The sequence below is a fragment of the Portunus trituberculatus genome, chromosome 44 (assembly GCF_017591435.1).
Source record: "Portunus trituberculatus isolate SZX2019 chromosome 44, ASM1759143v1, whole genome shotgun sequence".
Lineage (NCBI taxonomy): Eukaryota > Metazoa > Arthropoda > Malacostraca > Decapoda > Portunidae > Portunus > Portunus trituberculatus.
Window position 1 is genome coordinate 20,335,753 of NC_059298.1, and position 11,732 is coordinate 20,347,484.

General features: G+C 44.6%; 1 non-coding gene across 1 annotated transcript; it reads right to left on the reverse strand.

Annotated features, from left to right (window-relative positions):
* Positions 1-220: 220 nt before the first annotated feature.
* On the reverse strand, positions 221-285 carry Trnav-aac. Its single transcript has one exon. It is a non-coding gene; the product is annotated as a tRNA-Val (tRNA).
* Between the last annotated feature and the right edge of the window lie 11,447 nt (positions 286-11,732).

An 11,732-nucleotide genomic window follows, 5' to 3' on the forward strand; every position in this document is an offset into this window, starting at 1 on the left:
GTGTGTAATTGACCACGGTCTTCTGTTGGTCACCCAGCCAGTCTTCGCCATTACGGAGCGAGCTCAGGGCTCATAGAGCGATCTTCGGGTAGGACTGAGACCACAACACACACTCCACACACCGGGAAAGCGAGGTCACAAACCTTCGAGTTACATCCCGTATCTATTTACTGCTAGGTGAACAGGGCTACACATTAAGAAGCTTGCCCATTTGCCTCGCCGCTTTCCGGGACTCGAACCCGGACCCTCTCGATTGTTAGTCGAGCGTGCTTACCACTACACTACTTGGTGTGTGTGTGTGTGTGTGTGTGTGTGTGTGTGTGTGTGTGTGTGTGTGTGTGTGTGTAATTCACCACGGTCGTCTGCTGGTCACCCAGCCAGTCTTCCCCATTACGTAGCGAGCTCAGAGCTCATAGACCGATCTTCGGGTAGGACTGAGACTACAACACACTCCACACACCGGGAAAGCGAGGCCACAACCCCTCGAGTTACATCCCGTATCTATTTACTGCTAGGTAAACAGGGGCTACACATTAAGAGGCTTGCCCATTTCCCTCGCCGCTTTCCGGGACTCGAACGCGGACCATCTCGATTGTGAGTCGAGCGTGCTAACCACTACACTACGCGGTGTGTGTGTGTGTGTGTGTGTGTGTGTGTGTGTGTGTGTGTGTGTGTGTGTGTTACAGTGAATTCTTATTGCAGAGAACGATCATATCCACTTTTTTGTCATTTCACCTCTAAACTTCTACCTGTACGCATTTCCATATCATTAAACCCACGAACAGCTCGCCATCCGCTTCATGTACAAAGATATGTAATTATTTATCGTATTCACGTATAAACTCTTGTGTCTGTAGGTATTATTTGTATACCTTTAACCCCATGAACAGTCTACCACCCTCTTCATGTACTAATGTACCTGACTAAGCTAATCAGCTTATTTGTTACCTTCATCTATAAATTATCTTCCTTTTGTAGTTAACCCCATAAACAGTCTCGTATCTTCAATATGTACTAGTGTTTCTGTGCTTATGTATTACAACGTTTACCTTTCGTAGTAGATGAGTACAACGTCTTCTACTTGTGTTGCTACTTCATTACTTGTACCGGGAATGTCCTGTAAGAGTGTACCGACCTGTAAATTTTTTTCCTTCTACAAGTTAATCACCTTCAGAAAAGACACGTCAAGTCACCTTCACAATTAATATAAATGTTCTTTGTTGCCAGGGATTTTCAGTTGTGTTTTTACTTATTCATTTACTTTATCTTATTATGATTACAAAGCGTTTGTCTGGAATTTTTATGTGTAAATATAAAACAAGGGATAATAGATGGTTGCCACAGTGAGTTGCTTTTTTATATTTGTTATTCATTTGTGTTTTAGTTAATTTATTCTTGTTTATTTTTTTTTCTATTTATTTGTTCATTTCATCCTTTTATTTTTTTTTATCATGTTAATTTTTTGTTCGTTCATTTATTTTCATTTTTATTTACTTGTTTTATTTATTCGTGTATTTATTTATTTACTCTGTGTAATTCATCTCGGTCGTCTGCTGGTCACCCAGCCAGTCTTCCCCATTACGGAGCAAGCTCAGAGACCGATCTTCGGGTAGGACTGAAACCACATCAACACACAACACACACCGGGAAAGCGAGGCCACAAACCCTCGAGTTACATCCCGTACCTATTTACTGCTAGGTGAACAGGGGCTACACATTAAGAGGCTTGCTCATTTGCCTCGCCGCTTTCCGGGACTCGAACCCGAACCCTCTCGATTGTGAGTCGAGCGTGCTAACCACTACACTACGCGGTGTGTGTGTGTGTGTGTGTGTGTGTGTGTGTGTGTGTGTGTGTGTGTGTGTGTGTGTGTGTGTGTGTGTGTGTGTGTTACAGTGAATTCTTATTGCAGACAACGATCATATTCACTGTGTGTGTGTGTGTGTGTGTGTGTGTGTGTGTGTGTGTGTGTGTGTGTGTGTGTGTGTGTGTGTGTGTGTGTGTGTGTGTGTGTGTGTGTGTGTGTGTGTGTGTGTGTGTGTGTGTGTGTGTGTGTGTGTGTGTGTGTGTGTCTCTCGTATTTTTCTACTGAGAAATTCTACAGTTTTTAAGGACAAGAAAGGCATCTGAGTGAACTAGGATTTTCCGCTGGATAATTTTCCTCAGAGCTCGAAAAAAAGGGTCCTTAGTTTTATTAGAGCCGCGACCGTGTGTGTGTGTGTGTGTGTGTGTGTGTGTGTGTGTTTATGTATGAAGGAGAGGCACGGCACACGGAGAGAGAGAGAGAGAGAGAGAACTTTCCCCATTAATATAATAAGATGAATAATGAATCAGAAAGTGAATTAACGAGATCATTAGTGTACATCGCTTAACATTCTTTCCTGCCGCCGTACGTTTCAGGATCAGATGGTAGAGTCTAGTCCATTGATCCAGTCCTGATTCCTTCCCGTCTTAGGGTTACGAGGCGGCGTGTTGAGGGTCGTCGTAAAACTCCAAAGCTGTGGCGGTAAAGAGTGGATGAGAATGTACTGACGAAGGGTTGAAAGGAGTAAAGGCCAACGGTGAGGCAGTAGATTGTATGCTGGAGAGGATGAGGGGGCGGCTGTATGGTGGAAGGAGAGGAAAGAGGAAAATCCACTTGTGTTGGCCCGAAAAATAAGGTGAGAAAGGGTGGAAATAATGCTTGGTGAAGAGGAAAATGTAGGGCAAGGAATATTGAAGGGAAAAGAGCGTGATGGTTGAGGAGGATAAAGCGAGAAGTGTGGAAAAGGCGGTAGGGAAACAAAGAGGAAGCAGGTGTACATACAGTGTATTCTTTTACAACTCCAGGTCTTCTCTGTTCTCTTAAGGTGGACCTGTTCTCGAAACAAAGAGAATGAATAGAATATGGTCAGCCTGAGGTTTACATAGTAGTATCTTTCTCAGTTATTCACGTCTTCTCTTATCTTAGGAATACTTGTAAACTAGAGGTGTATATTAGATGAGGTGCAGCCGAATACAGGTGTAGAGGAGCTACCAAGCTGACAGTATGGTGCGGTTTTTAGTTCCAACGACTATTGAGCTATGATCGTGAATGCAGCTGAGGGTGGGGCCGTGAGTAGTGTAGTGTAGTAAGGTGTGGTGCAGAAGTTGTTGATGGAGCAAAGTTACGAAACTGGAAGGGGAGTGAGGAGGGACGAGCAGTCTGTTGAAAGCAGTGTGAGTGGGTGAAGGCAGTTAGATGGAGGTGATGGAGCAGGTGCTGTGAAAGGTGAAAGGGAAGCAGGTGGCCTCTTCCAAGAGTCTCGAGTGAAAAATAAGCCTCGCCCTTGTGTTGGCGGCCTTTGTTTTGGTTTTTATTGAGGCTTGGGGAGTGAGTGGCTCATGACCTCTCCAGTTTGATTGATGAAGCGATCAGAGTCGTGCGTGTGTGTAAGCCTTCGCTGCCGCCGCCACCACCACCACCTGGACTCCAAAGATCAAGGCAAAGGTCAAATCAGGGTTATTTTATTCCGCACCAGTGATATATTAATTTCAACAATGAATTTCAATGGAGACAGAGATGGGTATTATTATTAATGTCATTACGTATTTCATGCGGTGTGAAAGGCAGACGCTTCATGGGTCATTCATTCCCCTGCTGGGGAAGGAAAATAACACCGGCATTGTTAACAATAGGAACAATAAAACTGACGGCTATGAGAAATTTACACCCAAAGCGAGCCACGGTATTATCTACCTCTGCACAAACGTACAAGTGACTTCATTGATTAGTTACAGAAGAAAAATAACGCCGTCCACCTTGTTTGTATGTGTGTTTCTGATGTTGCCTGTGTCATCTTGTTAGTCTCCACGTTACTGCCATGCCTGGACCATTAGTTTTCAGGGGTATTTTTTAAACCGCTCTACACCTTACATCCACCAACTACCCTCTTGTTTCCATGACGATCCTCCTTTCATCTACTCAACACTTGAAACACATCACCATCCTTTCAATAGCTTTCTGTGACGTCCTATCATCCACTCTAGTCTTGAAAATCACCACCAGCCTTCCAGTAGCCTTCCACGACCATTCTATCATTCGCTCTATACCTGACACCCACTAACTACCTTCCAGTTGTGTCCATGACCGTCTATGATCATATGATACATCAATTTTCTTCCATCTTTTGGTTATTTTTATTGCAATCTTACCATCAGTTTTATACGTAACTTTCCCTGTAACAGCTTTAAAACTGTCCTACCATCCACTCTATACCTGACATTCTCCCCCTTCCTTTCACCAGCCAAGGAGGTAACGACGTACCTAACGTTAGAGAGAAACATTACGTTGCAGAACATACATTCCTACTAGAGGTTTTTGCGTCCTCCTCCATTGATTTCCGCTATTTTACTGTAGAATCCATTGCAGCCATTCCCTCAGTACTTTCAATATTCCCAAGTTTTATATTAGCGTTATCCATCTTACGTAGTATCGCATTAGCTTTTCATGATCCATCAATCGCCCTGAGCCAGACTGGTAGATGTTAATATTTGAATATTTCCACTGTCTCGCTTCTCCTACGCTGTTCTTTCCTTCGACCACACCGGAGGCTTACGAAACGCTGGCCTCCTCACTTGCGTGGAGTAGATGCTTAAGATGACCATAAAAAGATCGTTCAATTCGCTTTCCTCCCCTTCCTACTTAAGTTATCTCGCTGCTTGATTCTTTTCTTTCTCTCCTTGGGCCTCAAGTCAACTATGACGCTACCTGTCCGTGCTGCTGCTGCTGCGCCTGAACCAATCAATCAGTTCTCGCTAGTTATGTCACGCAGCTACCTCTCTTGCTGTCTTTGTTATGGTCGTGCGTGCCTCTCCGTTACCTCTAAGTTAAAATGAATGCGGATTCTACATATAAACTGTTTCTGAGGCTTTAATTTTGGCCTTACTTTCAAGCCGTTTTCTTCAGGGGTAGCATCTTTTTTTTTTTATTTCTTTTATCCTTCACCATAACCTCTCCCTTAGAATATTGGCATTCTTGTTTATTTACTTTTTTTCATTCTTGTTAAAAAAAACAAAAGGTTTGAGAAGCACGTGACATATTGACCATGAATATCCCGTGCATAAAACTCATGTCTGGTGACTTGACGTTTAATTTCCACCGGGCCTCGATGCGCAACCCGGCCTTCACTTCACCCTCCGGGAGACCCGTCAGGTGTAAGACAAACAGCGCCTCTCTGGCTCTATTCTGGTGCCTGGCTGGTGGCGCCGTTCGAGGCTTCCTTCTCTTGACGTGTGCACTTCACCAAATGGATTCCTGTTTGCCTTCATGAGCTTCAGCGATGATTCTAATCCATTGGTTTACGGAATGACGCTTAGAATTATTTACATCATCCTCTCTTGAGACGCAAGGCTTGGTTTCACTTCGGGTTCGTGGCTCAGCGATGACACTAAACATGTCGGCAGGAGTTTCCTCGCCGATTCGGTTTTTTGGAAACGTCTTTTAGCAACTTGAGAGTGTTACGGAAGTCTTGAGTCTCTTAGGAGTCGAAGGCGTGACAGCACGGAGTTGTGTTTGACAGGGATTTGAGGTGGCTAGACAGTGGTGGCTTCTCGTGTGTGTGTGTGTGTGTGTGTGTGTGTGTGTGTGTGTGTGTGTGTGTTCACTGTTTGATCTGCTGCAGTCTCTGACGAGACAGCCAGACGTTACCCTACGGAACGAGCTCAGAGCTCATTATTTCCGATCTTCGGATAGGCCTGAGACCAGGCACACACCACACACCGGGACAACAAGGTCACAACTTCTCGATTTACATCCCGTACCTACTCACTGCTAGGTGAACAGGGGCTACACGTGAAAGGAGACACACCCAAATATCTCCACCCGGCCGGGGAATCGAACCCCGGTCCTCTGGCTTGTGAAGCCAGCGCTCTAACCACTGAGCTACTAGGCATGTGTGTGTGTGTGTGTGTGTGTGTGTGTGTGTGTGTGTGTGTGTGTGTGTGTGTGTGTGTGTGTGAATGTACATATACATGAGCACAAACACTCGTTGACTGCCATGGAGTGTGGGATTGTGTGAAGGGACAACTAGAGAGAGAGAGAGAGAGAGAGAGAGAGAGAGAGAGAGAGAGAGAGAGAGAGAGAGAGAGAATAAGCTCGGCTTCAGTTCTACGGAATGTTGTATCCATATTTCATTATCTGTATGTTCACCTTCCTTTGTTCCCTTCACCTTTCCCCTATCCCAGCTCCTCCTCCCTTCGCCTCCTGCGTCTAGAAACGAAGTCATCTTTCATTATTTTATGATTATATATACATAAATTAAAATTAATGTCAATTATTATTTCACGCAGGATATATTTCCATTGTTTTTGATGTTCTTTTCTGATATTTATTTTCGTATCTATTGTTTTCAATGCGTCGATGATGAGAAAAAATTTTGCCTCCGCTGAAAAGATTTATGAGAAATTTTTGAAGATTTATGCGAATTTTTCTGTTTTAGTTATATTTTATGGAAACATTTTTCTTGATACATCTTTTTTTTTTTCTTTTGAGAATGATATATTGTGCTATTAGGCTGAGAACCAATAACTCACAGACACACACACACACACACACACACACACACACACACACACACACACACACACACACACACACACACACGGCCCGATAGCTCAGTGGTTAGAGCGCTAGCTTCACAAGCCAGAGAACCGGGGTTCGATTCCCCGGCCGGGTGGAGATATTTGGGTGTCTCCTTTCACGTGTAGCCCCTGTTCACCTAGCAGTGAGTAGGTACGGGATGTAAATCGAGAAGTTGTGACCTTGTTGTCCCGGTGTGTGGTGTGTGCCTGGTCTCAGGCCTATCCGAAGATTGGAAATAATGAGCTCTGAGCTCGTTCCGTAGGGTAACGTCTGGCTGTCTCGTCAGAGACTGCAGCAGATCAAACAGTGAATCACACACACACACACACACACACGCCCGGTAGCTCAGTGGTTAGAGCGCTGGCTTCACAAGCCAGAGGACCGGGGTTCGATTCCCCGGCCGGGTGGAGATATTTGGGTGTGTCTCCTTTCACGTGTAGCCCCTGTTCACCTAGCAATGAGTAGGTACGGGATGTAAATCGAGAAGTTGTGACCTTGTTGTCCCGGTGTGTGGTGTGTGCCTGGTCTCAGGCCTATCCGAAGATCGGAAATAATGAGCTCTGAGCTCGTTCCGTAGGGTAACGTCTGGCTGTCTCGTCAGAGACTGCAGCTGATCAAACAGTGAAACACACACACACACACACACACACACAAAACAGGTAAGAAAATATGCAGGAATCTGATGTTATTTTTTCGAAGACGGAAGAGAAAGAGGAAGAGGGAGGAGGTAGTTGGAAGGGGACGAGGTGACGGGGAATGGGAAAGGTAACAATGACGGAGTTTATGAAGCACAACAAAAACGTCTCGGGTTTACTTTTGTTTATTTTTGTGTATATGTGTTTGTGTGTGTTGGTATTTTCTTTGTGTGTGTGTTGAGCGGGGGGGCGTCTTTTATGGTGATTTTGTTGCTTTTGCTTCCATTCATGTTCTTTGTCTTGGTCTTGGTATTTTCTCCTCCTCCTCCTTCTCCTTTCCCTGCTCCTGCTCCTGCTCCTGCTCCTTCTCCTGCTGCTTCTCCTTCTCCTCCTCCTCCTCCTCCTCCTCCTCCTCCTCCTCCTCCTCCTCCTCCTCCTCCTCCTCCTCTCATATCGATATGTTATGCACCGAGGTAAGGACAATTTATCACTTCTCGCTCCACCTTCGCTTTCGATCAATGCTCTGTCTTGATTCTGGCAATAAAAAGAATATCTGTGCCTTGAAATGTTATTGGCGTCCGTATCTTTATCTTATATTACTTATCCACCGATTGTTATAAGTGATAGTATCGTATTCATAAATTTCCCAAAACTGGATTTCATACGCAAGAAAAAAAAAACTAAATTCTTCGCTTTTTGAAAACACTTGTAGCAGTTTTGTGGAGCGAGAGTGAATTAAATTTTGTAAAAATATAGTATTGGATCTCACTCTTGTAATTTGCTATGCCCTGTTTCTTCTATTTCTTGTTGGTGATACACGCTACACCTCCCTCCCTCCTTTTTATCTACTTCTGTAATTTGGAAGCGACTTGAATACGTTTGCGGAATTCCTCTGCTGCCAAAGTGGGTTTAAGACACGCAAAAAAGTCAGCCAGTTGCTTCTTGTGCCACCTGTAAGTGTTCCGTGTTATACTGCTAATGAACGCTACGCCTAGTCTGATTTTCGGCCACCTGCTGCCTCTCTTTCTCCGACTCTTCTTTCCTCTCCTCTATCTTTTTGATTCTCTTTCTAGTTCTCTTGATTTTCTTTTCCCTTCTCTTTGTCATGATTCTCGTGCTCGTCCTCCTCCTCTTCCTCCTCCTCCTCCTCCTCCTCCTCCTCCTCCTCCTCCTCCTCCTCCTCCTCCTCCTCCTCCTCCTCCTCCTCTTCTTCCTCCTCTTCCTCTTCCTCTTCTTCCTCCTCCTCCTCCTCCTCCTCTTCCTCTTCCTCTTCCTCCTCCTCCTCCTCCTCCTCCTCCTCCTCCTCCTCCTCCTCCTCCTCTTTCGTTGAATTGTTGCCGCAGATGCCACGAATTCTCTTTTTTTTATATATATATATATATATATAAATTTCCAGCCGTGCGCGGTGGCTCCGATGCGGAAGAAAATGGAGAGAAAATTTTTTTTGCCTCTATCGAAGCTGAATGTAGTCGACTTGCATTTTACGAAAACTTACTGTCACATTCATAGTGGGGACTGTAATGGAAGAAAAAAAGAAAGAAAGAAGCTGTTTTGGATTCGCCTTTTCTACCATGAACCTTTTTTTAGCATAACTTGATGACATGCAGAAAACTTCTTAATGTTCACGTCGTTGAGGCGTTTGAGGACTTGAATGGTCGTTTTTTCCTATGTTTTGCATTCAGAAGGTCTTTTAATGTTTCCTTCAGGGGTCATTCTCATATACGCTGCTGTAATCTCTGCTCGTCTCAGCGCAAAATTTTCCCCTCCTCTCACAGTGTTCAATCTTTCTGAGGGCTACATTCATATCTATATTTAGCTGTAACCTCCTGTCTCAGCACAAGTTATAGACACTGGATAAAAAATAACTAGCAAGCCTTTTCCCTCTGCTCACGAGGGTCACATTCTTACGTATAAACCACCGTATATGACCTTTCTTACCACGATCCGTAGTCATAAGTCGAGGGTCAAGTAATCTAGCAAACCTTTCCCCTTCCACTGACAGTCTTCTAGGAAAAGTCACCCCTGCAAGTCTGAATATCTGCCACCGCTCTCCACACGACAAGGTTCTCCAGGGAATGGGTTGTTTAGTAATACGTGACCTTTAGACCCTCGCCCTTGTTCCCGCTTTCTTTACAGCGTCAGCAGTGGTCACCTCATCCACTTTTACATTTCCCGATGAATCTCTCATGTCTTGTCGATAGTTGCCGTCACAGCCTTTCGTCTAGCTTTGTCTCCTGTTTCATATTATCGTCGACGTGTATGTTTTCGATTTTTCGAGTTGAGTTAATGATGCAAGTGTCCCCTCCCTGCTTTTCGTTTCATGTTATTTAATGTTACTTGCAATTCTTTTTCATTTACTCGAAAGTTGTTATGCTTGCCAGCTTTTCTTGTTCTGTGTTCATCCTTATAGCTTAATAGTCTAACGTTCATATCTAGTTACTAGACATCATTGTATATGTTCCGGAGCTTTTTTAGATTTAGATACAAGCTGCAGAACACAGTATACAAGGCAGGACGTGATAGACAAAAAAAAAGCAAAAAGAAAAAAAAGGAGACATGGAGATGGGAATGACATGTAGTCGCAGATATTTTTACAAAACTGCGGAAAGCGAACTCTAGTACATTTCCACATGCATGCGTTCAAATCATCATGTTTTGAATATTTTGCGGCAAAAATTGTGGCGACATCCTTGTTGTGACAGTGCACAGGAGAGCAGCCGGCGGAGGGTGGGCCGTGTACAGTCCTCTTGGCCGTCGCCGAAATAACATTTGCATTGGCACTCTAACATGGCGCGACCCGGAGCTCTTATAACGTCAGAGCCAATCAAGGGTGAACGTACGAGGCGGTAGTGAGTGACTGGCTGCCCCGCACTGCATCTGGGAGACCCGTGCACATTGAAACCCGCCTCGCTTTCCCTGCTTCACCTGCGCACCTACGGCACAACAAGGAACGAGAGAGTAGCAGGAGTTTCAAGAGTATACAGTCATATAGTACCATATTCTGAAATACTTATAGTGCACCTCCACTACATTCAATAGATTTTAGTTGAAGTTATACGGGTTTCTAAGGCCATTTTTGAGATTGCAGTGATGGCATAATGAGATTTCGTGATTTTTTTTTTAATAACAAAAACAATTTAAAAAGAAAAAAAACTGTCGTGTTGAGAGACCCAAGTGTTTCTGAATACGAGCCATAGCGGTGTGGCCGGCGCGCGTGTCCCAGGGGTTGACCGTTTCATTTCGCTCCACATGCATATGCAGTGGCTAGGGTGGAATTCTGCATGTCTTTCTCCCCAAATAACTTTTAGCTTGTCCTACACGACGACCTGAAAATGCATTGCTTCCAGGGATCGATGTGGGAGCCTGCCAGGAAGTTGCATGAGTCTTGCAGAGATGGCTGGTGGCAGTGGTGTTGGTGTGGTCATGGTGATGGTGGTGATAGGGATAGTAATAGCGGCGACCCATCTTGAAGGGACACCTACATCGCGTCCACTGTATTTGATGGGAGTTGTTTTCTTGGATTTCCTGAGATTTTCTGTTCCTCCTGCTGCTGCTGACTGCTGAGTGTTGGTGTTGCTTATTCCGCTTAAAGTCACATTGAACCTTGCCGTGCCTGCAAAAGTTTTGGAGGCTTTCAAAATGTGATATTGAATTCGTGGTGGTTAGAGGTCGAGTGAGTGTGATGAAGAGGGAGTTGAGGGAGAGTAGATAGGTTCTGCAAGAGAGAGAGAGAGAGAGAGAGAGAGAGAGAGAGAGAGAGAGAGAAAATCAGTCGATGAAATGTAGGCGACCCGGAGAAAGTAAAGTTGTGAGTGAAGAGGGGAGGTGGGAGTCGCTGGGGTGAAGGGGGTGTGAGAAAGGGAGGGGGGGAGATTGGGAGGAGGGAGGGAGGGAGAGTGGGAGGGTGGCGAGGCGTCGATGTATTCGAATAAATGGAAAACGCAAGGGCGGTGGAGCATTGGGCGAGAAGCAGAAGTATGAATATCGTACTTGATAGTATTGATGCGAGGTACGTTTCTGCGGCGCCAGGGTACGACACCTCAACCTTTTCACTTATTTACATACGTGATTTCACATTCCGCTTCGGGTCATCTTTTATTCACGTCAAAAACGCAAATCATATACTGGTAATTCCATTGTCCATGTTTCTTTGTCCCTGTTTCCAACTTCTTGTCATTTAAAAACTCGTATAATTAAATTTCAACTCTCTTCCTTCATATTCCATGCCATCCCTGACCTACTTGCATGTAAATAAGAGCGACATTTAGCTTTATATTGCTTCCTTCTCTTGTCACCACGCTTTTTTTTTTTTTCTCCATATTCTTAGCTCACCCTAGCAAGATTCAAAGTGAATCATTTTATTCCACCTTTTTTTTAATAACTTCCTTGACACGAGTAATAGAGGAGACGCAAGACACAGCTGATGTATAGTGAGTGAGAGTGAGAGAGTGACCAAGGGAGTGAGCGGTAAAGGTAGTGTAGAAAGGAAGGGGAGTGG